Here is a 22,722-nt window from a genome sequence, read left to right on the forward strand (position 1 = left end):
ATTTTAATTATGCTCTTTACCCAGACTTCCCCTTTCTGTCTATCACCAGGAGGCCTGGGATCTACTGGGATTCTTCCCACTTGATCAGAGTTTCTTAACTGGGCAGCTGGGATGCTCACATGGTTTTAAAAAATAGAGTTTGGTAACTGTATTGTGATGGGTTTGGATTCCTTGGCAGTTCTATGCATGCCATTTTATCCCCCATAGCAGTCTTTTTTAGTTTTTTAAACTCTTACCTTTCGTCTTAGAATCAATACTATGTATTGGCTCCAAGGCAGAAGAGAGGTAAGGGCTAGGCAATGGGGGTTAAGTGACTTGCCCAGGGCCACACAGCTGGGAAGTGGCTGAGGCCAAATTTGAACCCAGGACCTCCTGTCTCTAGGCTTGGCTCTCCATCCACTGAGCCACCCAGCTGCTCCCAAGTCTCAGTGAATGATACCCTGGACCCAAGTGGAAGTAGAGCCATGTGGGCAGCTCCACTTCCATTGTGAAATCAAAAAGAGCTGCCCAGAAGAGAGGCCAGGGAACTTGTTGGGTAGGAGGAGGAGCCGAGGCAGCGCGAGAGAGAGAGAGAGGTGGGTCAAGCGTCTTCCTGGAAGCCCAGTTTCCGAAAGGAGAGGAGACTTTGGGAGCTGCCATGATAAAGACTTGTTAGACAGAGGATGTAAAAGCTGTCTCAGCGGGGGCTCCCGTGTTTAACACACGCTAAGAGCCCCAGCATCAACCTGTCAACACGGAGGATCCCAGAGAAAATGTCAGTGCTGGAGCAAGGGCTGATCTCTGTTCTCCCAGGGCCACCGGCTAATTGACAGGCCAGTGCTGAGCACTCGCTGGGGAGAAGAGAAAACTCCAATTCCAGGATGTCTGAGAAGAGCCTGGCTTTCTGTGTCCCCATCTGGCTGTAGGAGCCCGCTGTGGCCATGAGGGAAGGTTGGCCCCTGGGCCCAAGAGAAGAGCTGGGATCCAAGCCTCCCAGTGAGAGGAGGGCTGGGAAGGAGCCAGGGTTCGGATTCCGCTGCTCACTCAAGCAGCCGGCTTAGGTGAGCCATTTTGTTTCTGGTCTCCAGGCCTCAGTTTCCTCATCTGTAAAAGGAAAGGGCTAGCCCGAATGATCTCAAAGGGTTCTTGTGACCTGGAATCCTAGGATCCCATGACTGGAACTTTGCTTATAAGGGGTCTAAGGGAGATAATAGCAAAGCTAGTTAAGGGTGCTAATGACAGCAAAATGATAACTTAGAGACGAAGATGGCAATGCCAGAGTTAGGAGGAATCTTAAAGGATCGATGAATAAATATTTATTAAGCATCTCCTGTGTGTCAGACCTTGTGCTAAATGCTGGGAATCAAACAGTCATAGAATCAGAGACAGAAAGCTGGAAAAGGCCTTAAAGAGGATGCAGCCTAATCCCCTCCTTTCACAGATGGGGAAACTGAGGCCCAGAGACATGAATTGAGTTGTGCAACCTTCTTATTTTGTAGGCAAACAAAATAGGGCCACTGTGGGGGAGAAGACTTTAGTGGAAGTCTGTAAACTCATAAAATTCATGCAGTCAGTGAATGAAGCAGATCCCAGTTTGCAAAGGAGATTACTGACAAAGCCAGGTCTGGACTATATCTTCCTGACTTTTAGTCCAATGCTCTGGGCTAGGAGGTAGGATTCCTGGATTCTCTCCTGGTTCTTAGCTGCTTTGCAGGTACTATTGGGGGAAAATTATAGTGAGGCAGATGTCAACTCAATATAAGAAAGAACATCTTCTAATTGTTATTAGAAATGAGCAGTAATCAAGGTAGTGAGTTTCCCATTACTGGGGGTATCCAAGCAGAAGCAAATGACAGCCTGTCTGGGCTAAATGTTGTCTTGTTGGTTGGTCTAGATGATCACTAGCATTCTAATAACTTAGAGATTGAGAAGACAGTGTGGAGCAGTGGAAGAGAGCTGGCTTGGAGTCAAAGCCCCTGAGTTGAAATTCCAACTCTGCTTGTGGGACCTTGGTGAAATTACTTACCTTCTGTCTGCCTCAGTTTCCTCATCTGTCAAGTGAAGGGTCCAACTTGATTTCAGATCCCTCATTCTCAGCACTAAATCCCCCACTTGCCCAAACCAGGTCCTTCTCCTGAGCTGAGCTTGATTTCCCTCTAATGTGCCCATGGCCACCCTTTCAGAGAGCTCACATTGCTTGTTCTTGGCATTTCGTGCCTCTTCCATCCAATAGCCTTCATGTGCTTAGTGGTCTCCTCCAGGAAAAATCCTGGACTCTGGATATCTGATGCAAACTTTAAAGTTTCATGGAAATATTAGCGATTGTTATTCTTGCTGCTATTGGTAGAGAATCAACATGGTGTCCTGATGGCAACAACCTACTGGTTCTGATTTTAGTCAGGAAGTCAGGCAGAGCAAGGGAAGTCATTGCAGCTCAATACCCCAGGTAACTCTCTGAGACTAGAAGTTAGGGGGCAGCTCTGTGGCTTAGTGGATAGACTACCAGGCCTAGAGATGGAAGATCCCAGGTTGAAGTCCCCCAAACCCCAACTGCCTATCCTTTACCACTCTTCTGCCTTGGTATCCATTCTCAGATAGAAGGGAAGGAGTTTTATAAAAAGAAAAAAACAAAAGATGAGAGAAGTTAGGAGCAACTGATATGTATTGAGGAAGGGAATCTCCATGCCAGAAACTCCTTATATTGGTGAAATCATAGGCCTAGCCCCAAACCATTATCTAGGCTCATCTTGTCAATCTGGCTTCGTCTCTCCTCAGTTCCAAGCCTTATGTCATCTGAAGGAGTGTCTTGTCCCAGGAGCCTCCCCTGGCGAGTTTTCAAATGTGGGGCTTGTCCAGAAATCACCCTTTGAGGACTTTTGGATCTCCCCTGAGGAAGGAGCCCCCTCCTCACCCTCCTTGCTCCCTATCGCCTCACACACCTTCTCCTGTGTGTATCCCAATGGGGGATTCTGAGTCCTGCTGGAGCTAGAGTCCTCCTAAGCCCCAGGAAAGGAAGTGGGAAGACCCACTGAGGGAGATGGCCCTTTCCCAATTTCTCTCCTTTCTTCCTGAGGAGTTCTTGATACAGGCTAGTCTGCAGACTTCTGAAGATTGAGTATTTTGATTACTTACTTTGGTATAATTGTCTTTCTTTGTAACCTATATTTTATTTCCTGTGATTCTGGTGGGGATCCTAGGCTTCCCCAGACTGCCAGAGGGGTCTTCTGTGTCCCAGAAAAAGTTAAGAGACTCCTGCTTAGGTGCAGATGGGCTGGGGGAGATGGGAAGAACAATGAGAGCAAGCCATGTAGGGCTGTGTGAAGATCACTGGATTTGGAGTCAGAGGACCTGTGTTCAAATTCTGTTCAAACCATTTAATACACATAAAACCTAATAGAATTGCTTGTCAACTCTGGGAGGGGGTAGGGAAGAGGGGAGAGGGACAACATGAATTATGTAACCTTGGAAAACTTATGGATAAATTTGTTACTGGAATAAAATAAAGAAGAAAATTAAAAAGATGGTCGTCATTCCCCAAATATGAACCTTGGTTTCTTCATCTCTAAAATAAGAGGATACAGGCAGCTAGAAAGCACAGTAGATAGAGCACTAGATCTGGAATCAGGGGATGCTGGGTTCAAATCTGGCCTCAGGCTTTTCCTAGCTATGTAATCCCATTTCTCTAGCTCTTCCCTTTCTGCCCTAGAATTGCCTCTAGGACAGAAGGAAAGGGTTTAAAAAATAATAAAATAAAATAAGGGGTAGGATGGAGTGTTCCCTAGGACCTCTTTCCATATCTAAACCCAAGGTACTCTTTGCCTCTGTCTCTTTGGCCAAATCATGTGAGATGCTAGATTTAAAGCTAGAAGGATGCTTAAATGTCACCTCATCCCTCTCCTCGTTATTTGACAGATAAGGAAACTGAGGCCAAGCAAGTTTAAGTGACATGGCCAAAGGTCAGACTGCTTCTTGAAGGAGGGATAGGAACCTGGATTTCTTGGGGGTAGGGAACTCCTCACCAGTATAGGTCATCATTTTCTTCATAATTTCTGGCTACAGGGTCCAAGATTTGAACCCAGACTCTCAGACTTCAAACTCTGCACAATTTTCACTATGCCAGGCTGAAGATCCCTTATCTGGAGAACAAGGGAATTGGACTAAATGACCTCTCTGAGCCCAGTCCTGCCATCCTTGTTCTAAATCCCCACATCTCAAGGTAAACCTAGAACCTCCCTCCTTGCTGTCCTTATCCCCTTCTACCAGTAACTGACTCCTTCCCATCAGTGCCGTAACTAGCCAGGTCTTAGCCCTCTCCCCGGCTGGGTCCCAGACACACAATGATGGCACTTTCTGCCCTTTTTTTGAAGGGGGGGAGGGGGCAAAGGGACTGTCTAGTGTTTTAACTGTCCACGGGGATTTTCAAACCTACCCACTCTCGGCTCATTTAGAGAAGGGAAAAAAAACGTGTTAATGGAGCTATTTCTGCAACTGAAAAGGACAATTTATTATAGAGGTGACAAACTCATTCTAATGAGAAGCAAATTCCATTTCGTTTTAAATTGAAGCTTCTCCCCCCAAATCACGGCCATTTCAAGGAGTTTGGCCTATCGAAGGGACACGCCGGATTCTCTGGGATGGTGTTGGAGAAGGATGGGGCAAGGGGATGGGATGAGGAGAGAATGGCTGGAGTAGAAGAATTTGGAGGGTAGAAATGGGTAAAGAAATTGGATTTGGCCCCTGAGAGACCTGGATTCGCATCAGTGCTCTGCTCCTCCTCGAAGGAGGGACAGGAACCTGGATTGCTTGGGAGGAGGGAAGTCCTCCCCAGTATGGACCACCACCCTCTTTACAATTTCTTGTCCTAAAGCTGCCTAAAAGTTGCTCAGAGTCTCCCATTCAATAGGGAATCCGAGGCAGGATTTGAACGCAGGTCTCCCTAGCTGGTTCCATGTCCATTGTGTCAGGCAGCTTCTCTAGTTCATCTGGGTGAACACTGATTAAGTGCCTACTGGGTGCCAGGCACTGGGTGTACAAAGACAAAAATGAAACTAGAATATAGGAAAACTGACTCTGGGACCAGAGGATCTGTGTTCAAACCCTGCCTGATGCTTATGATATGGGGAGATCTTGACTTAACCATCCAAAAAATGAAGGGGGTGGATTCCAGGGTCCCTGATGTTGCTTCTAACTCTAGACTTAAGAACCCAAGAACCTTCAAGGAACATACATTCTGCTGGGAGTGAGGCAGGCAGCATGGATGCAAAGAAATGTGCTGCCTTATTTTTGCATTTGTTTTCCCAGTACCTAGAACATTGCCCTGCACATAGTAGGGACTAGCTGATTGACTTTTAAAAGAGAAAATATGCTTCAATGGGGAGGGGGCTCAGGTTGGGCTTAGAGTCAGGAAGACCTGGGTTCAAATCCAGCCTCAACACTTACTAGTTGTGTAACCCTGGGCAAGTCATTTTACCCTGTTTGCCTCATTTTCCTCCTCTGTAAAATGAGCTGCAGAAAGAAACAGCAAACCACTATGGTATCTTTGCCAAGAAAACATCAAATGGGGGCACAACCATTACTGAATAACAACAGGGATTCTCCAAAGATGTGAAAGGAGAGATGGCATTCTAGATTTGGGGTGCCACTTGTGCCAGGATAGGACAGTCCATATGGAAAGGGAACAGCTATGAAATCAGCTAATTAGAACAGAGAGCAAACAAGACCAGAAAGATGTGTCAGAGCCAGATTGTGGGGTGCTTTAAAGGCCTGTATGACCTTGGGCAAGTCATCCTGTTTTATGGGGCTCAAGTTTCATCATCCGTCAGTAGAGGAGTGGGACTAGATAATTTCACAGGTCTCTTCCACAACTAAATCCCCCCAAATATAGAATTTCCAATATACCTGGGTGGCCTTAAACAACTTGTCTCCATTCTTTGGGCCTCCATTTTCTCATCTGTAAAATGGACTGGTTGGACACAGTTCTTTTTTATCTTCATAAATGCATTTCAACATAATTTGTAATGCTTTGCATTTTTATTGGATGCATTTAAAAACTCAGCTCTGTAAAGGAGTTCATGATGCGGACAAGGTTAAGAATCCTTGGTCTACTTCACCCCCTGGGGCTCCCCTGGGTTTCAATCTGGAATTTATAGATCTTTCTATCAGGAGGGGAGTTTCCAGAAGAGTTAGGATTGTGCTCTGAATTCCCATCTTAGAGGGCTCAAAGCAGAAAGGAAGGAAAGAGAGACACATTAAGTGCCTCCTATGTACCAGGCACCATGCTGAGCACTTTCTATATGTTATCTAGTCTTTGGTTTTCACAACAGCCCTAGGAGGGGGGTGAGGAAATCTAGGCTGAGATTAAGTGACTTGTCCAGGGTCACATACATCCAGGAAGTTTGAGTGGCTGGATTGGAACTCTGGAAGGCCTTGGTTCAAATCCTGCATCACCCACTTACTTCCTAGTTGTGTGACCCTGAGGAAATTGCTTAATCTCTCTCAGCCTTAGTTTCTTAATCCCATGAGATGGCTGCTATATTCTAGGTCTGCTATTCAAAGTGCAACTTCTCTGGCCTTAGTTTCCCTTTATGTAAAATGAAGGAACTGGACCAGATGATCTCTGAAGGCCATTCTACATATATTAAACCATGAATTTAGAGATTCCCATTATTGGAGGATTGACCACAAGGAAATGAATGGCTTTTGGCCATGATGCCAGCTCCTGTGAAATTATCTCCTAATGATCTGGAGTCTATGTTGAGAAGGAATCAGAGGGTCAGTGCCCCAACATTATTAAGCATCTTCTTTGTGCTTGGAGCTAGGCTACAAAGACAGATGGGAAACAATTCCTGCCCTCAGGGAGCTTATATTCTCCCATGGGAGGACTAAGAAAATCCCATCCACTTTCCATGTTGGGGTAAGATCCTGTTAGCTTTATGAGTTGCCCCTTAGCATCCCCTTTCTTTTGGTCACTGTTCTACCCCACCCTACCTCCAAAGGGGTGCTGCCTGGTCCCCTCTTCTCTGGGAAGAAACCATCTAGGAAATTAATCCCATCTGGGGGGAAGCCTTGCCCTCTCCTCCCATGTAGGAGAATGAGCACATTGTAAGAAATCGAACCTAGAAAAGTGGAGTGTTGGAGCTCCTATATTTTGGTTCTTGGTTCCTACTGTGCGCCTCCAAACCAGTTGCTGCTTTTACTGTGGGCTACTGCTTCCCCAGCTTGAGAGAAGTTCATTCCCATGCTCCCATCTCCTAGTACCTCTCTAGAAAGATTAACTCAGTGGTCTGGGGAAGGAGTTCCCATTAAGGCATGGCATCAATACAAATAAGCTTAGAGCTTGGAGTAAGATTTAATTTCTCTGATTTGTGTAGTTCTCTGCATTGCCTGGGTCTGGAAGGCCAAGGAGGAGGGAGTCACAAATGGGTCTGAAGTCAGTGGATGCCCTTTTCCCCTCTCAGTTTCATCCAGCAGACTGTATTTAGAAAGAGGAAATACCTGCACCTCCCCACGCCAGGAGCTCCTCCTATACTAAAGCCGTTAAAGGTCTGGACCAGAAAAGGAAAAAGAAAAAACGATTGAAAAAATAATACTTGACTCTCAGGCTTGTTGGGAGGACCAAAGATCATGGATGGATACTATTATAGAATGGCTGCCTGAGGTGGTCATAGGGGCCATTGATTTGGAGCTGGAAGGCACTTCCACAGCCATTTAATCTAACCTCTCCCCATTTTACCAATAAGAAAACTGAGGCTTAGGGAGATGAATGACTTGTCCCACATCACACAGGGAGTAAACATCAGTGGCAGGATTTGAACCAAGGCTTTTATAATACATCACTGGTCTTTAAAGGTGAACTATACAGAAAACTTGGTATTGCAATTTAACCTCCAATGATGCCCCATCACCTAGAGGATGAGTGAAAAGTCTTCATGACTCTCTAGAGTCTACCTACCTCTCCAGCTTGATCTCCCACAGGCTTCCAACAGAACTAGGCTTTAGCTGGCCCCATCTCCTCCTTGTCCAATCCTCTGAATGAATGTTGGAATCGTTCGTTCCTCCACACCTTTGCTCAGGCTATTTTTTCCTGCCTAGAAAACCCTTTCCATTGCTCCTCACCTATCCTAGTCTGTTCTCTCATTTCCCTCCTCTTCCAGGAAGGCTCCCTGATTAAGAAAGCCCACATTAATGTCTTGCTTCTCTGATTTTCTGGAACTCAGCTTATGAGCCATAAAAATGTCACTTAACTGAAATCAGGGCAGCTAGGTGGTTCAGTGGGTAGAGAGACTCATCTTCCTGAGCTTAAATCTGGCCTTGGGCACTTACCAGCTGTGGGATGCTGGGCAAGACACTTCACTTTGTTGGCCTCAGTTTCCTCATCTGTCAAATGAGCTGGAGAAGGAAATGGCAAATCATTGGGCCTCAGACATTTAGTAGCGGTGGGACCCTGGGCAAGTCGTTTAACCCTGTTTGCCTCAGTTTCTTCATTTGTCAAGTAAGCTGGAACAGGAAATGACAAAGCATTCCAGTGTCTTTGCCAAGAAAACTTTAGTTGGGGATGACTAAAACACCCGAACAACAATGGTAACAAATTATAATCTTTTTAAAAATTGGTTAATGTTTTAATGAGTTCTGATTCCTCAACCAGATTGGGAACTCAGCAAGACAACTATCCTATGTTTTTTCTCTCACACATTGTCTAACTCAGGCATATGGCAGAAAGGGAGGAGAACTGATTGGTTGATGAAGTAATTATACTCCTGTGTGGTTGTGTCCCTTCCCCCATTTTACAGATGTACAAACTGAAATCCAGAGTTTCAAGATATGTTCTGGTTGCTCTATAGAAAGAAGAGTGATGAAGGTTTCTCAAAGAGCATCTTCTTGGCCTCATCTGGGGTCAGTTTTCCTCAGTGGCAGCTGATCCTTTATCCACAGATCAAAGGGTTTCCCCTTGCTGATATCTGGTCCAACTGGTGCCTGCTTGAGAATCTCCTCTACCACTTCTGCTTGAATTCTTCTAGTAGTAGGGAACTCATGACTTTCCAAGGCCACCCACTGAAGTGTGCAACTGCTTTAATTGTTAGGGAGTTCTTTGTATAGAGCTGAAATCAAGTTCCCACCCATTTCCACCCACCCTCCTCCTTTTAGTTCTCCCCTCTGGAGCGAACCAGAATTAGTTCCATCTTGAAAACTCTTCTAGTATTTGAAGACAGAGTGTGTGTGTGTGTGTGTGTGTGTGTGTGTGTGTGTGTGTGTGTGTGTGTGTGTGTGTGTGTGAGCTCTGACCCTCCAGTAGCACCCAATTCCAATCCCCTCCATTCCTGCGTATCTCCTTTGGACACACGTCCATTTCTCACCAGCTTTCCTAAGAGCTTCTCTGCTCAGCCCAGTTTTCTAGCCCCTTCTTGCTGGCCACAGGTAGGCACCGGTCTCTTGGGTCCCCTTCTGGGAAGTCCCTTTTCTCCTAAGAATGGAGACAAACTTCCTGGATTTGGACCCAGATGAGCAAGTTCTTAGAAAGCTGCAGCTCCCAAGACCAGGGAATGGAGAGCGAGGATGGTCCCAATGTCGAAGGCAAGGCGTGAGCTCCAAGGCTGTGCCGCTGGGGCAGGTGCTCCTTCAGAGATCGGATCACCGGCAAGAGGACTTCCCTGCCCTTGGTTCTCACCAGTTCTGGGGGGATCGGGTGGAAGGAATCCATTCCTGATAGATTACTCATCCCACCTCTGAGCTTACAACGGTGTCTCCCCCAGTCCTTATGGAGCATATGCCTCCTGTGACTAGTATTTACAGAGTGCATTCAGGTTTGAAAAGCACTTTACAAATACTATCTCAGAATCTCATCACAACAACCTTGGGAGGAAAGGGCTACTATTATCCCCACTTCATAGATGAGAAAATGGAGGCAAACGGAGGCCAAGGACTTGTCTAGGGTCACACAACTAGTAAGTACCTGAGGCAAGATCTGAACTCAGCTCTAGATCCCTCTAGGGCCAATGCTTTCTTCACAGCACCAACTAGTTTCCTCTGTGTGTTCATTCCACAATGGCAGAGAATAATAATGTTGTTATTATTAATTATGTTACTATGAATGTAGAATAAATATGTTATTGTGTTATTAAGACTTAACAGCTTGTCTTAACATGTTGGCAGAAACTGGTCCTAGCCTCTCCAACTTTACTCCAACAGACCAAGGAGACCTGTGTGGGCCCAAGAGTTGGGCTGGCAGGCTGGCTTAGGATGGGCCACACTAGCCGGTCAGAGAGGCCTGTCAGAACCACTGGAGGCCCCAGGTGGCAGGGAGAGGAGCCAGCGTCTGGGCACGAGTTACCCAGCCTGCCCCTCACCCAATGGACAAGGGTTGGGTACAAGAGGCCATTCGAGAGCCAGGACTCACCTCACTTGGGCAGGGTGTTCCTGGGAATTCTCTGCATCCCTCCTCCTTTCCCAGGAAATCATCCTCCCTGAAGGACTGCAAAGATGGCAGCTGGGGCTGTCTATTGCATTGTTCTCTTGGGCTCCAGGACTGAGGACCCCTGGATCTGGTCATTCTCCAGGCCTGAGGCTCGGGAGGGGAGCATGGGGGGAAGACAGGGAGGGCCAACCTTTCTCTTGGGCAGCCCCAGCTTCCTCCTGCTTCTCCTCCTGCTAAGAACCCCCTTTGTGCCCCTTTGTGCCCCTGAAGAAGGATGCTGGGGCTGAGGGGAAGGAAAGTGGACCCTGCACTTGAGAAGACAACCCAGGGCCTGGGGGAGGAGGCCAGAGTTCCCACACAGCTGGGGCTGCCTTTGTACCTCCATTTCACTGCTGTGACGGCCCAGCCTGGCAAATGTAGGTCACTGGCTTCTGCAGAGCAGAGGGAACACTCCCACCCCCAGAGCCTCGCTGCTCTCCTCTGGTCTCCTCTCCTCTCCTTCCACCTTTCCCTCTCTCCTTCCCTCTCCCTCCTCCTTTCTCCCCCTCCCTTTCTCCTTTTCTCTTTTCCTCTCCTCCTTCTCTTTCCTCCATTCTCTCCCATCCATGCCTTTCCTTTCTGTTCCTCTCCCTCCCTTCTCCCTCCTCCCTTCTCCTCTCTTTCCTTTCTTCTCCCCTGCCTTGTCCTTCTCTCCTCCCCTCTCCCTCCTTCCTTTTCCTTGCTTTCTCCTTCCTTCTCTTCTGTCCATGTCTTTCCTGTCCATGTCTTTCCTGTCCATGTCTTTCCTTTCCTTTCCTTTCCTCTCCTCTCCTCTCCTTTCCTTTCCTTTCCTTTCCTTTCCTTTCCTTTCCTTTCCTTTCCTTTCCTTTCCTTTCCTTTCCTTTCCTTTCCTTTCCTTTCCTTTCCTTTCCTTTCCTTTCCTTTCCTTTCCTTTCCTTTCCTTTCCTCTCCCTCCCTTCTCCCTCCTCCCTTCTCTCTTTCCTTTCTTCTCCTCTGCCTTTCCCTTCCTTCCTCCTCTCTCCCTCCTTCTTTTTCCTTGCTTTCTCCTTCCTTCTCTCCTCTCCTGTCCTGTCCTTTCCTCCTCTTCCCTTCTCTTCTTGCTGGGGTCACACCATCCATTCAAAAGGTCAACAAATGTGGGGTCAGAGGAGCTTGGAATCCCATTCAGCCATTATTGCCCGTGTCCCTGTGACTAGGAACAAGTCACCTTACCTCACTGGGCCTCAGTTTCCTTGTCGGTTCCTTTCATCTCTAAGTCCCTGACCCCATTCTCCTTTGTTTCCTTTCCCTTCTCTTAGAAGGGGCCTTAGGAACCCTCTCTAGACCAGTCCCCTTCCGTGGAGCCCCTCCTTGCTGCCTATTCTCCTCACCCTTCTCTCTACCAGCTCTCAGGAGCTTAGAGGAAGAGGGGAGATGCCAGGGAGCCAGAATTGGGCAAGAAGGGCTGGGTGACTGGGAGGGAGGTGAACTTGCCATCCTGGGCATGCACAGCTGTGGGAATCATTAGCATCCTCTCTGAGTCTGGGCACAAGAACAGCCCTGGGCAAAAAGAGAGTCACACCAGCTCCTCCATGCAAGGAGGGAAGGAGGGAGGGAAGAGGACGGACTCTCTCCCGCCTGGCCCAAGGCTCCGTTTCCCAGCCAATTTGTTTTTAGGAGGGGCTGCAGAGGACTTTTCCTTCTTCTCCTTTTGGAATGGAAACGAGGCTTCTAGGAGGGAGTCCCATGGGGTGGCTGAAGGTGAGCGAGGTGAGGAAAGGAGATGGACCTTTGGCATGGAAGGGAAGCATTTTTAATGAGCGACTAGAGAAACAAGAGGGTGTCCTCATTCCCTGTGGAGCTGGGGAGCAGCACTAATGAGATCTGCAGGGGAAGACCCTCAGCCCTGTAATGGCAGGCTTTGGCCTTGGTCATCCTGTGTCTGCCCCCTTATCCATCCCCAATCCTCCTGGTGTCAGGAACAGGCCCCCACCTCAGACCCACAACCCTCAGCAGCCCGACACACACCTGGGAGTCAGGGGGTTGGAGAGATCGAAGACCTGTGGACACACTGAAAGGCAACAAGCTCTCCTCCTGCCCCTCCGCCATATGCACAAAGAGAGGGGATGTCAAATGCACCAAATGCATCCACACGCAGGCTCCTACAATGGGGGGGCACAGGATGGAGGAGCCCCCCAGCTCTTCCTGTTGGTGTTTTATGTCCTCAGACTCTATGATTTCTTGTTCGTGGGATGGATCCACTCTCCATCCCCAGATAGAGGGGGAGGAAGAGACTGGACTGAGCCAGGACATGGAGGATGTCTTTGGATTCAAGTCGGGGGGAAGTGATTCCATAATCATTTGTCGAGCTCCTCCTTAGAGTATACAGGTGGAATGAGCTAAACTTGAAGCCAGGAAAATTGGCCCCGAGTTCAAGTCCTGCCTCAGATATAACCTGGCAATCTCTTCATCTTTTAGAGCTCTAGATGGTTCTCCCGGACTGTACATTGTAGAGAAGGCGGTCGCGTGTATGGGTAGGTGGAGTTGGCTCATCTAGAAATCTCCTGTACTAATGAAAGTACAAGTCTGAGCCTTGTCCTCTGTGCCAGGCACTGTGCTAAGCTCCAAAGAGACAAAGGCAGAAATGAAACAGGCTCCATCCCTAAGAAGCAGCTTCCATTCTGGGGTGAGGATTGGGGCGAGAAGCAGGTAGACACAGCATGAAACAGTTAAGTCAATTCAGGGTAAAAGCGGAGACCGTGAATGCCTCAGGGAGATCAGGGAAAGAGTGGGGCCTTGAAGGAAACCAAGGAGTCTGGGAGGCCCAGGTGAAGAGGGAGTGCCAGCCGGGCATGGGAGGCCGCTTGTGCCAAGGGAAAACGGGAGATGGATGCCCAGTTCAGCTAGGGACGAGTAGACCAGGCTGGCCAAGCCTAGCCAGCGCCGAGAAATCCTGAGTTCTAAGCTGGGGAAATCTCCCGGCGTGAGTGGGCAGTGCCAGGCTCCTGGAGCGTCCTGGTGCCCTCTTTTGTTTTTGCCACGTATTCAGCCTTTGGCAGAGCAAGGCCATAGAGGACCCGAGCGAAGGGGCTCCCTGAGGAGGGAGGGAATGCCCGCATGGCAAAGGGGACAGCGGAGGATCTGGATCTCAACCCAGCTGCCCGGCTGGTGCCCTTGGGTCTCCTTGGGCCTCAGTTTTCTCCTCGGAAGGGAGGGAGCTCGCCCGGATGACCTCTACCGCGCCTCCTCGCTCTAAATCCTCCGACTGTCTCCCGGCGCCGGCAGCCGCAGAATTCCAATCTTCCCGGCCCCGTTTCTGCAGAGCCTTATCTCTGCGAGTTAGCGGTAAAGATAGAGCCAGGGAGAGCGCGAGAATAAATTGAGAGTGTAGATCATGGGCCCGTCTGCTTTATTGATTTCCAATGAAAGGCTGTGTCATGAGATTTTCCCCTTCCGCCGTACTCCCGGTAAGTGTGCACCCTGATTGCTGAGCTGGGGGGCACATAACGATGGACACCTGCCTCTCCTGCACCCCCCTTGGGAGCCAAGGTGCCAAGGTGGCAGGCAAACATTTCATTCAGGGTGAGAGTATGAGACACCGCTGGAAAGGTGGGGATAGTTGAAGGAGATTGCAAACGGATGCAAAGAGGAGATTGGACTTGATCCTGGAGGTAATGGGGAGCCATGGTGGATTCTTCAGTTCACTTGAATGCAATTCAAATCTGTGAACATTTATTAAGTGGGCACTGGGCGCAAGGTAAGAAGAAGCTAGTCTGGTTGGGTAGAGGTTGGCAAGTTGGCAGAATTATGGGCTGGACGTCTGAGCCCATCTAGTTCAACAGTCATTTTACAGATGAGGAAACTGAGGCTCATGGGGCTTAAGTGGCTTGTCCAGGGTCCCACAGAGAGAGGATGGCAGAGACAGGTTCAAGGTCTACTTCTGACCCACACCGAGTGGGCAATCATGGGCAAATCCCTTAAGCCGTGCAGGGCTCTCGGCAGATCTCTCAAAATGAAACATTTCAGAGAAACTGTGTATCTAGTTCCACGGAAGCTGTGTATACACTGAGCTTTCTCCACACACATGCCCAAATATCCAAGAAGGTCCTCTGCGGGTGCTGGAGATCCAGATGAAAAATAACCCGGACTTGCCCTCAAAGAGTTTACCATCTAATGAAGCATGGAAGGCTATGACAGGTATTCAACCGAGTCTGATGAAAGATATAGTGTGAGGGGGCAGCTGGGTGGCTCAGTGGATGGAGAGCCAGACCTAGAGATGGGAGGTCCTGGGTTCAAATCTGGACTCCCAGCTGAGTGTCCCTGGGCCAGTCACTTCACCCCCATTGCCTAGCCCTTACCACTCTTCTACTTTGGAACCAGTACTTAGTAATGATTCTAAGATGGAAGGTCAGAGTTGTTTTTTTTTTTAAATAAAAGAAATAAAACCATGTTATCTCTGACCAGGAAATCTGGTCTTCCCATCCCAGGGAGGCAGCTACTTGGTAGTGAGCTCCATGAGGGTAAGGGCATTGCTGGACGGGATCCAGTCCCACCATGTGTGAGGTGTGAGGCTGGACTGCAAAGACAAAGCCAACTAAAACGCACAAGAAACAGTCATCATTCTCCAAGAGCTTGGATTCTTCTAAAGGTGAATTTTGTTCTTTTGTTTTCTGGTGTGTCCCACAATGCCTGGCGCTTAGTAGGTACTTAATAAATGTTTGTTGACTGACTGATTTTTTTAAACCCTCACTTTCTGTCTTAGACTCAATACTGTGTATTGGTTCCAAGGCAGAAGAGTGGTAATGGCTAGCAATGGGGGTCAAGTGACTTGCCCAGGGTCACACAGCTGGGAAGTGTCTGTGAGTGACTGATTTTTAAAGCATCTCCTTTGCACTTGGTGGTAATCGTACTAAAGAAAGCATGTAGTCCACAGCTAATATATAAGAATAGCCCTGATAAGTTGGAATAAGAGAGGACCCTAATAACTAGGAAGACCAGGGAAAGACTCCAGGAGGACAAAGTGTACAAATTAAGTCTTTAAAGGAAGGGGATGCTCTAAGAGAGAGAGCATGGCACAATGGAAAGAATGTTGACCTCGGAGTTACAAGGTCTGAGTTCAAATCTTACCTCTGCCCCTTATGCAACTTTCACCAAATCCCTTACCTTCTGGAACCTCAGTTTCCCCATTTGTAAAATAAGGGGTTTGGACTAACTGGCCTCTGAGGTCCCTTTCATATCTGCATCTGTGATCCTGAATGGGAAGGAGGGGGTGCTTCCCAGGGCTGTGCAAAGGGGAGGAGGAAGCTGCAAATAAGGGAAAAGCAAGCAGATGGATGTTTTCCAATTTTCAGATTTTCCCCAGCTTTGGGCAGGGAATTGTGTATTCAGTAGTCACTTCATTAATACTTATTGTATGCCACGAAATCAGGGCACCCAGGGAATCTGAGGGAGATCCCGAGTTTAAATCCCAGCTCTGCCCCTCCTCGGCTCAGCCCTGGGTAAATCACCGAACCTTTATAGAAGATGACAATTTTCTCATCTACAAGATGGAGGGCTCACAGTGGTTGACCTTTAAAGTCCCCGCCAGCTCCAGATCTATGATCTGATGAACTCCTGTAGTAGTTTAAGGTCTTCCCGGAGCTTTCTTATCCATCTCCTCTCCAAGTGGGTGTCCCCAGTGGAGAGAAGGGGAAACTGAGGCATCAAGCTATGAAGTGACTCGTTTAGGACCACCCAGCTAGCAAGTGTCAGAGATAGGATCACAGGCTCAGGAAAACCTAGAATCAGCCATCTAGAGCTAGAAAGGGCCTCATGGGCCATCTCCTTTAACCTCTTCATTTGATGAATGAAGAAACCGAACATCAGGGAGGTGAAGCAATTTTCCTGAAGTTGCCCAGCGTCAGAGATGAGATTTGAACCCAGGGTCACTGGCTAGCCAGGGCTGGTATTCAGGGCCAGACTGCTGACCCTCCCTCCCTCCATCATCTCCTGGGCATCATCTCCCCCATGGTCCTTCTCATGGCTTCTGGGCTTAAGGTGAGGGGCTGGGAGGGAGAGGTACCCCCGACTCAGAAATAGCCTCCAACCCCTCCCAGCCCACCACCAGGCCCTGAGGAGTTAATCTTGACGCCTGAGCAGAGCCAGCATGCAAATCCATCCACTTTCATAAACTGCTTAATTAGGCGAATGTTAATGAGACGTTAATTACTGTTGTGCCCGAGAATCCCACGGAAATGGAGATTATGTTTCTCTTCAAACATCCAGTCTTAATTATAACTTGCTTAATTCTGCTGCCTTCCTGGAGATGGGGGTGGGGTTGGGCCCTGCCCTGAAGTTGGCAAAAGGAGGAGGTTGGGGGGTGGGGATCCCCGACTGTGAGGTCACATGGCCCTTTCTTTCCTTCTTTGTCCTGGCAGAGGAGCCTTGGGGAGGGGAGTGGAGGGACCCTTCTCTGAGATCACTAAGAGGCGTCTGGGTGGGATCTGTATTTGGATCTGGCATAGAGAAAGCTCTTCAGGGCTTTTTCAGAAGAGGAAACTGAGGCACAGCTAGGGAAAGTGGACCCTTCTCAAGTCCACTTCCAGGAATCCTTGGCTCCCCTCAGAGCTCTGTTCACTCTGCTCAGGGGTTATCTCCTGGGAGATGCTCTTCCTGACTCTTCTTGCTCCCTTCTACGTACCAGTGACTTTGCCTGTATTTCTTGGGGACATTTTGTCTCCCCTATATAGAGTATGAGCTCTTAGGATTAAAACAGGAAGGGATCTAGCTCAACTGCTTCATTTTACAGAGGGATAAACAGACCCAGGAAGAGTAAACATCACCCTCAAAATCAGAATGGTACCAAGCATCAGTGGTGGGCTTTGAACTTAGAACCCTGACTCCAGCCTCATCGCTCTCCCTTACTGTTAGTCAACCCTGCGAGAGTTTCTTTAACTCCTAACTTTTTCGGCACCGTGTGATCTCTAAGAAGTTGGTCATTGCCTTTCTGGTCCTGGTTATCCCTCCTCCTATCCCCCATGCCCATCCCACCACAACCTCTTTCCTCTAAGGAGGCAGCAGTTAGAATAAGAGCCATGTCATGGGGCAAAATTTGGGAGATGAGCCTTTCAGTTGTATGTTATTTCAGAAAGCTGAACTGGGAGTCAGGATTCCTGGTTCCCTTTCTGGCTCCCCCACCAACTGGACTTGTATAACCTTGGGCAAATTGCTCTATAATCTGTGGATCACAGACTGAGCACAACTCCCTCCACCTTGTGTTAAGCCTTGTTGGTGTTCAGTCATTTCTGTTGTATCTGACTTTTTGTGACTCCATTTGGGGTTTTCTTGGCAAAGATCCTAGATTGGTTTGCCATTTCCTTTTCTAGCTCCTTTTACAGATGAGGAAACTGAGGCCACCAGAGTTAAGTGACTTGCCCAGGGTCACACAGCTAGTATCTGAGGCTGACTCAGATCCTCATGACTCCAGGGCCACTGTGGCATCCTGCTGCCCTCTGTTAAGCATCAGCTCACCAATCAAAGAATTTTCTTTCCACCTCTCTCCCCTCTGTGACCCCTCCACAAGAATATCCTGTGACATAACCCCTCTTCGGGGACACTTCAAAAGTTCCGTGACTTAGGGGGCAGCTAGGTAGCTCAGTGGATTGAGAGCTAGCCCTAGAGACAGGAGGTCCTAGGTTCAAATCTAGCCTCAGACACTTCCCAGCTGTGTGACCCTGGGCAAGTCACTTGACCCCCATTGCCTAGCCCTTACCACTCTTCTGCCTTGGAGCCAATATACAGTATTGACTCCAAGATGGAACGTAAGGGTTTAAAAGAAAAAAAAAAGTTCCGTGACTTTAGGAATCAGCTTGGTCATTCAGATGAAGGTATCTTGGTCAGCTCTTGAGTCATTCCCTCCCAATCCCCTTTCGCCTGAAGTCTTCCTCCAGGTAGACTCTAGAGAGTCTCTGTTCATGCTTCCTTGCTGGTGACTCAGTAAACCCCAAGACAAGTTTGCTATATTATTCCCGCATTACCCACAAACCTTAGAGACATGACACGGCTCAATGATGAAATTCTGTAGTCAGCAAGACCCGAATTCAAATCCCACCTCAGATATTTTCTAGCAGTACAACTCTTGGCAAGTCATTTAACTTTGAGGGACTTTAGTTTCTTTGTCTGTCAACTGAGGGTTGTAAATCGTACCTAGCACACAAAGTTGTTGTACAAGCAAAATGAGACAATAGGAGCAGAGTGCTTGGTAAATGTTGTATTCAGTCATTTCAGCTGTGTCCAATTCTCCACAATTCTATTTGTTTTCATTTGGGCAAAGACACTGGAGTGGTTTACCATTTCCTTCGCCAACTCATTTTACAAACGGAGAAACTGAGGCAAACAGAGTGAAGAGACTTGCCTGGGATCTCACTTGTAAAAGTCTGAAGCTAGATTCAAACTCAGGTCTTCCAGAGTCGGGACCCCATCTTCTATGCCACCTACCATGCTGCCAAAATGTCAGCTTTTCTTGTGAATAATAATGATAACACTAGGCATTTGGCTTCATCACTGCCAGCTCTGCCTGATGTCCTGTCATTGTGTGAATCTCGGTGCCACTGAATTTGTGGGTGACCTTGGATGAGACCCCTCTGTTGTCTGGGTCTCAGTTTCCTGCTCTGTAAAATAAAGGGATTGGATGAGACGAGCTCCAAGGTCCCTTCTGGCTCTGACACTGATGCTGGGAGGCCGACTGAAGAAGGAATCTTTGGCTAAATCCAGAACCCAGTGGTGATTATGGAAGCCAGCTAACAGCTTTAATCCGGCTTCAAAGCTCCCAGCCCCATCACAGGCAATGGGGAAATTACACGTGTCTTTGGGGGGCCGTGGGCAGCAGCTTCTCAACGCGGGCTTGGCTTTTTCTATTTCCCACACACTAGGCATCAGCTAATCTCAGCGATACAGGGAATGGTCCGTCCCAGAGCTGTGCAAATTGGGTTAGCACTCATTTGACTGCCTAGCTAAAACCCAGGAAAGGGAGCACACCAGAGGAGAAGGGGCTTCTGGGAGGATGAGGAGAAGGAGGAAAGAAGCTGGCCTCCAAGGATGGGGGGGAGAAAGGCAGAAGGAGGGCATGCCAGGAGGGGTAGCTGCATAAGCAAAGATATAAAGGTAGGAATCCCCAATGTTATTATTTTTTTAAACCTTTCCCTTCCATCTTGGAATCGATACTGTGTATTGGTTCCAAGGCTGAAGAGTGGAAAGGGCTAAGCAATAGGGGTTGAATGACTTGCCCAGGGTCACACAGCTAGGAAGTATCTGAAGTCAAATTTGAACCCAAGACCTTCTGATTCTTTAACTAGTCATCAATCCACCGAATTACCTAGTGGACCCCAATATCAAGAACTTTTGAATGAGATAATTCCCTGGTCAATACAGGCGGAGCATTCTTTTCAAGTTATAGCCCAAGTTGCCTTGGACACTTAGGGGTTAAGTGACTTACTCAGGGTCACACAGCCAGAATGTGATCAAAGTTGGACTAACTCCAATCCATTTCATCCTATTGCCTCTCTAAGGGAACAATGTGGAGACTACTTTGACTGAAGAAGGGCCTGGGATAGAGTGGCTTGGAGCCAGTGGAACAAGCCCCAAATTCTGCTTCTTTTGCTACATGGTCTTGGGCTAACTGTGTCACCTCTCAGGGTCTCTCCCATCTGAAGATTTTGGTCCAGATGATGTCAGTGAGATCCTCCTTGGGGACCTCATTCCTGCCATGATCTTCTTTCCTTCATCCCCATCAGCAATCTTCTATTCTATCTCCTTCCTCTCAGCCTATGGATATGGTCCAGCCTTCCCTGTCTGAAACACACTAGTAGATGAATGAATGAATGAATGAATGAATGAATGAATGAATGAATTCATAGAGAGACAAATGAATGATTCATGTTACCCCTACTGCCCCACTGAAATCCTTCACCTATATTCCTTATTCCCTCCACTGTGTGTAATCAGAAAATGCTGTAGCCTTGAACAACATCTCCCAGCATCTCTTTCCTCTTTGTCCCCATGTTTGCATTTGTTACGTGTGTATATAGTTCTGTAACTCTGTGTTAGCTCTCTCTCTTTTTCCCGCATGTGGGGCTGGGTGAGCTCTCTCTTCTTTAGCCTTTTATTTTCCCTTTTGCTTCAAGTTATTATTAATAAATCTTACTAAATATAATACTTGGAATATTTTGGATATTAATTTTTCATCTAAATAACTGCCAGACTTCTCAGCAGAAGAGTCTACACTCTGTCCTCCTTGCCTTTACTTCACCATCACCTACCTCATTCTTTAATGCCTGGAAGTTTAAGGCTGGCCAACTTCAACCTATTGAAATGGGACTCTCCTCCAGGAAGTCCTTCTGGGTCTCCTGCTTTCCCTAGCTGCCGTACTGGGGGAAAAATAAGGAATGGTGGCAGAGGAGCATCAAGAGGTGCCTCATCCAGGTGCCAGAGGCAAACACAGCTTCTCTGGCTGAGTAACTCTGGTTCCCATATAACCCTGGTCCCTGAAGATCACAAGTATCTTGGATCTTAGAACTAGAAACTGCCTTGCAGTTCATTTAGTCCTAAACCCTTATTTTATAAGGAAAGGAGGTAATGACTTATCCAAGGTCACATGATCACTGATGGAATTTGAACCTAGGTCCCTTAATGCTTGGCTGGTGGGCTCACCTTATATCACATGGTGGCTTGCCTGTTTGTTTGCCCATTTCCTCATTTTGGCCATTGGGCCTTCCTGACCCTCCATCAGCTTTCTAGGGATTCCTGCTTCTCCTTGGAGACCATCCTTTGCTTTTGACCTCAGGGATTGCATTTTTCATTATATTTTCTAAATCTCTCTGATTCTTGAACTCCATCTTTGGACCTCTTGATTCTAGAACTTTCTAGTTCCTAAACCTGCTGGACTCCATTGTTCTAGAACTCAATCTCCAATGACGTTTCCTCCTCTATAAACATTGCTACCATTTTTAAGCATTTATTCCTGTCATTCAGGCACTTTTGTTGCCATCTCCATATTGGCTAAGCTCATTGTGAAGGTAAAATGGGGTTCAAGGCCATTTGTTTACAACGCCTCAAGAGTGGAGAATGATGACTTGATGCTTCCTGTTCAATAGTTTCTGACTCTTGTGACCCCATTTGGAATTTTCTTGGCAAAGATACTGGAGTGGGTTGCCATTTCCTTCTCCAGCTCATTTTACAGATGAGGAAACTGAGATCAACGTAACTTGCTCAAGATCACTTAACTAGTAAATGAATGAGGTCAGATTTGACCTCAGGAAGATGTTTTCCTTATTCCAGGTCCCAGGCTCTATCTACTGTGCCATCTCGATGCCTTTGCAGAGGGTTGAGGTTATCTAGTGCTTAGGATAAGAGGTACCTTAAGATGTGCAGAAGTTGTAGTCTTTCCTGGTGGAGAGATCCTGGTGGGAATTCAGAGGTCCTCAAAAAGTTGATGTAGCTAGACATGTCCTTCTCGTTGGTCCTGTCCAATGTCCGTATTCTGCAGATTTATTTTGCCTACCTTGACTTCTTTAGGAGACTGGAGATTGAAAGCTCCTTACGAGCAGGGATACTATCTCCTCCATTTTTGTACCGCCCTCCCCCATAGCCCTCTGTCCATAGCAAATATTTGCTCAAATATTTGGTATATCATGGAATGAAAAAATGTGAATCACTAAAGGGGAACCGAAGTGGGGGCCAATAGATTTGGCCAATTCCTCTGCCCTGTGGAAACAGTAATGGGCTGGGGGTTAGTAGACCAGAGTTCTAGTCCTGCCTTGGCCATTGACTCCTTATGGTCGATGGGGCATGGGGGGTGTTTAGAGAAAACTGGTACTTCTGGTGGGATAGCATACTGAGCCCTTTTCAGGGCTGCTGTCCAACTTGGTGCCCACCTGCCACCCAACTCTCTCCTATGGTTCCAAGAAACTGGAGCATTCGCAGTAGCCACATACTAGTAAATTCTCTAAGGCTAAAGCAGGTTGAGGGTAAAGGACAGACCTCGAACCTGTCGATGAGTTAGAGGCGGGTCTACCTACCCCAGGTAGGAGAAGACTTCTCCCAGCACAATGGATGGCTGAGAACAGTTTGTTCCAGTGGCCATGAAGGCAGCTGTTGCACCGTGGAATGCTTAGCGCTTGGTTAGACATCAAAGAAGCCAAGGGCATCCACTGCAGCCCAAGTCATCACCAGATGTCTTGACTTCAGTCTTGTCACTGAATTTTGATAACTGTGGAAGAGAATGAGGCTGATGACTTGGTTCAACTCTGCCTCACTTCGATCCAATTCACATACAAGTTAAGACATCAAGGGACAGCTAGGTGACTCAATGGATTAAA

The 22,722-nt window shown here is 47.7% G+C and overlaps 1 protein-coding gene across 7 annotated transcripts in view; it reads left to right on the forward strand.

Annotated features, from left to right (window-relative positions):
- LINGO1 (leucine rich repeat and Ig domain containing 1) overlaps window positions 1–22,722 on the forward strand; it is a 515,479-nt gene that overhangs the window by 95,440 nt on the left and 397,317 nt on the right. Inside the window, exon 3 of one of the 7 annotated variants that reach the window (XM_056796664.1) lies at window positions 4,039–4,195. The exons of the other annotated variants lie outside the window; for them this stretch is intronic. The gene's annotated coding sequence lies outside the window, so the exon portion shown is untranslated. The remainder of the gene's footprint in view (window positions 1–4,038; window positions 4,196–22,722) is intronic. 7 annotated transcript variants of the gene reach the window in all.

This window comes from Monodelphis domestica, chromosome 1, assembly GCF_027887165.1.
Source record: "Monodelphis domestica isolate mMonDom1 chromosome 1, mMonDom1.pri, whole genome shotgun sequence".
In the NCBI taxonomy this organism is placed as follows: Eukaryota; Metazoa; Chordata; class Mammalia; order Didelphimorphia; family Didelphidae; genus Monodelphis; species Monodelphis domestica.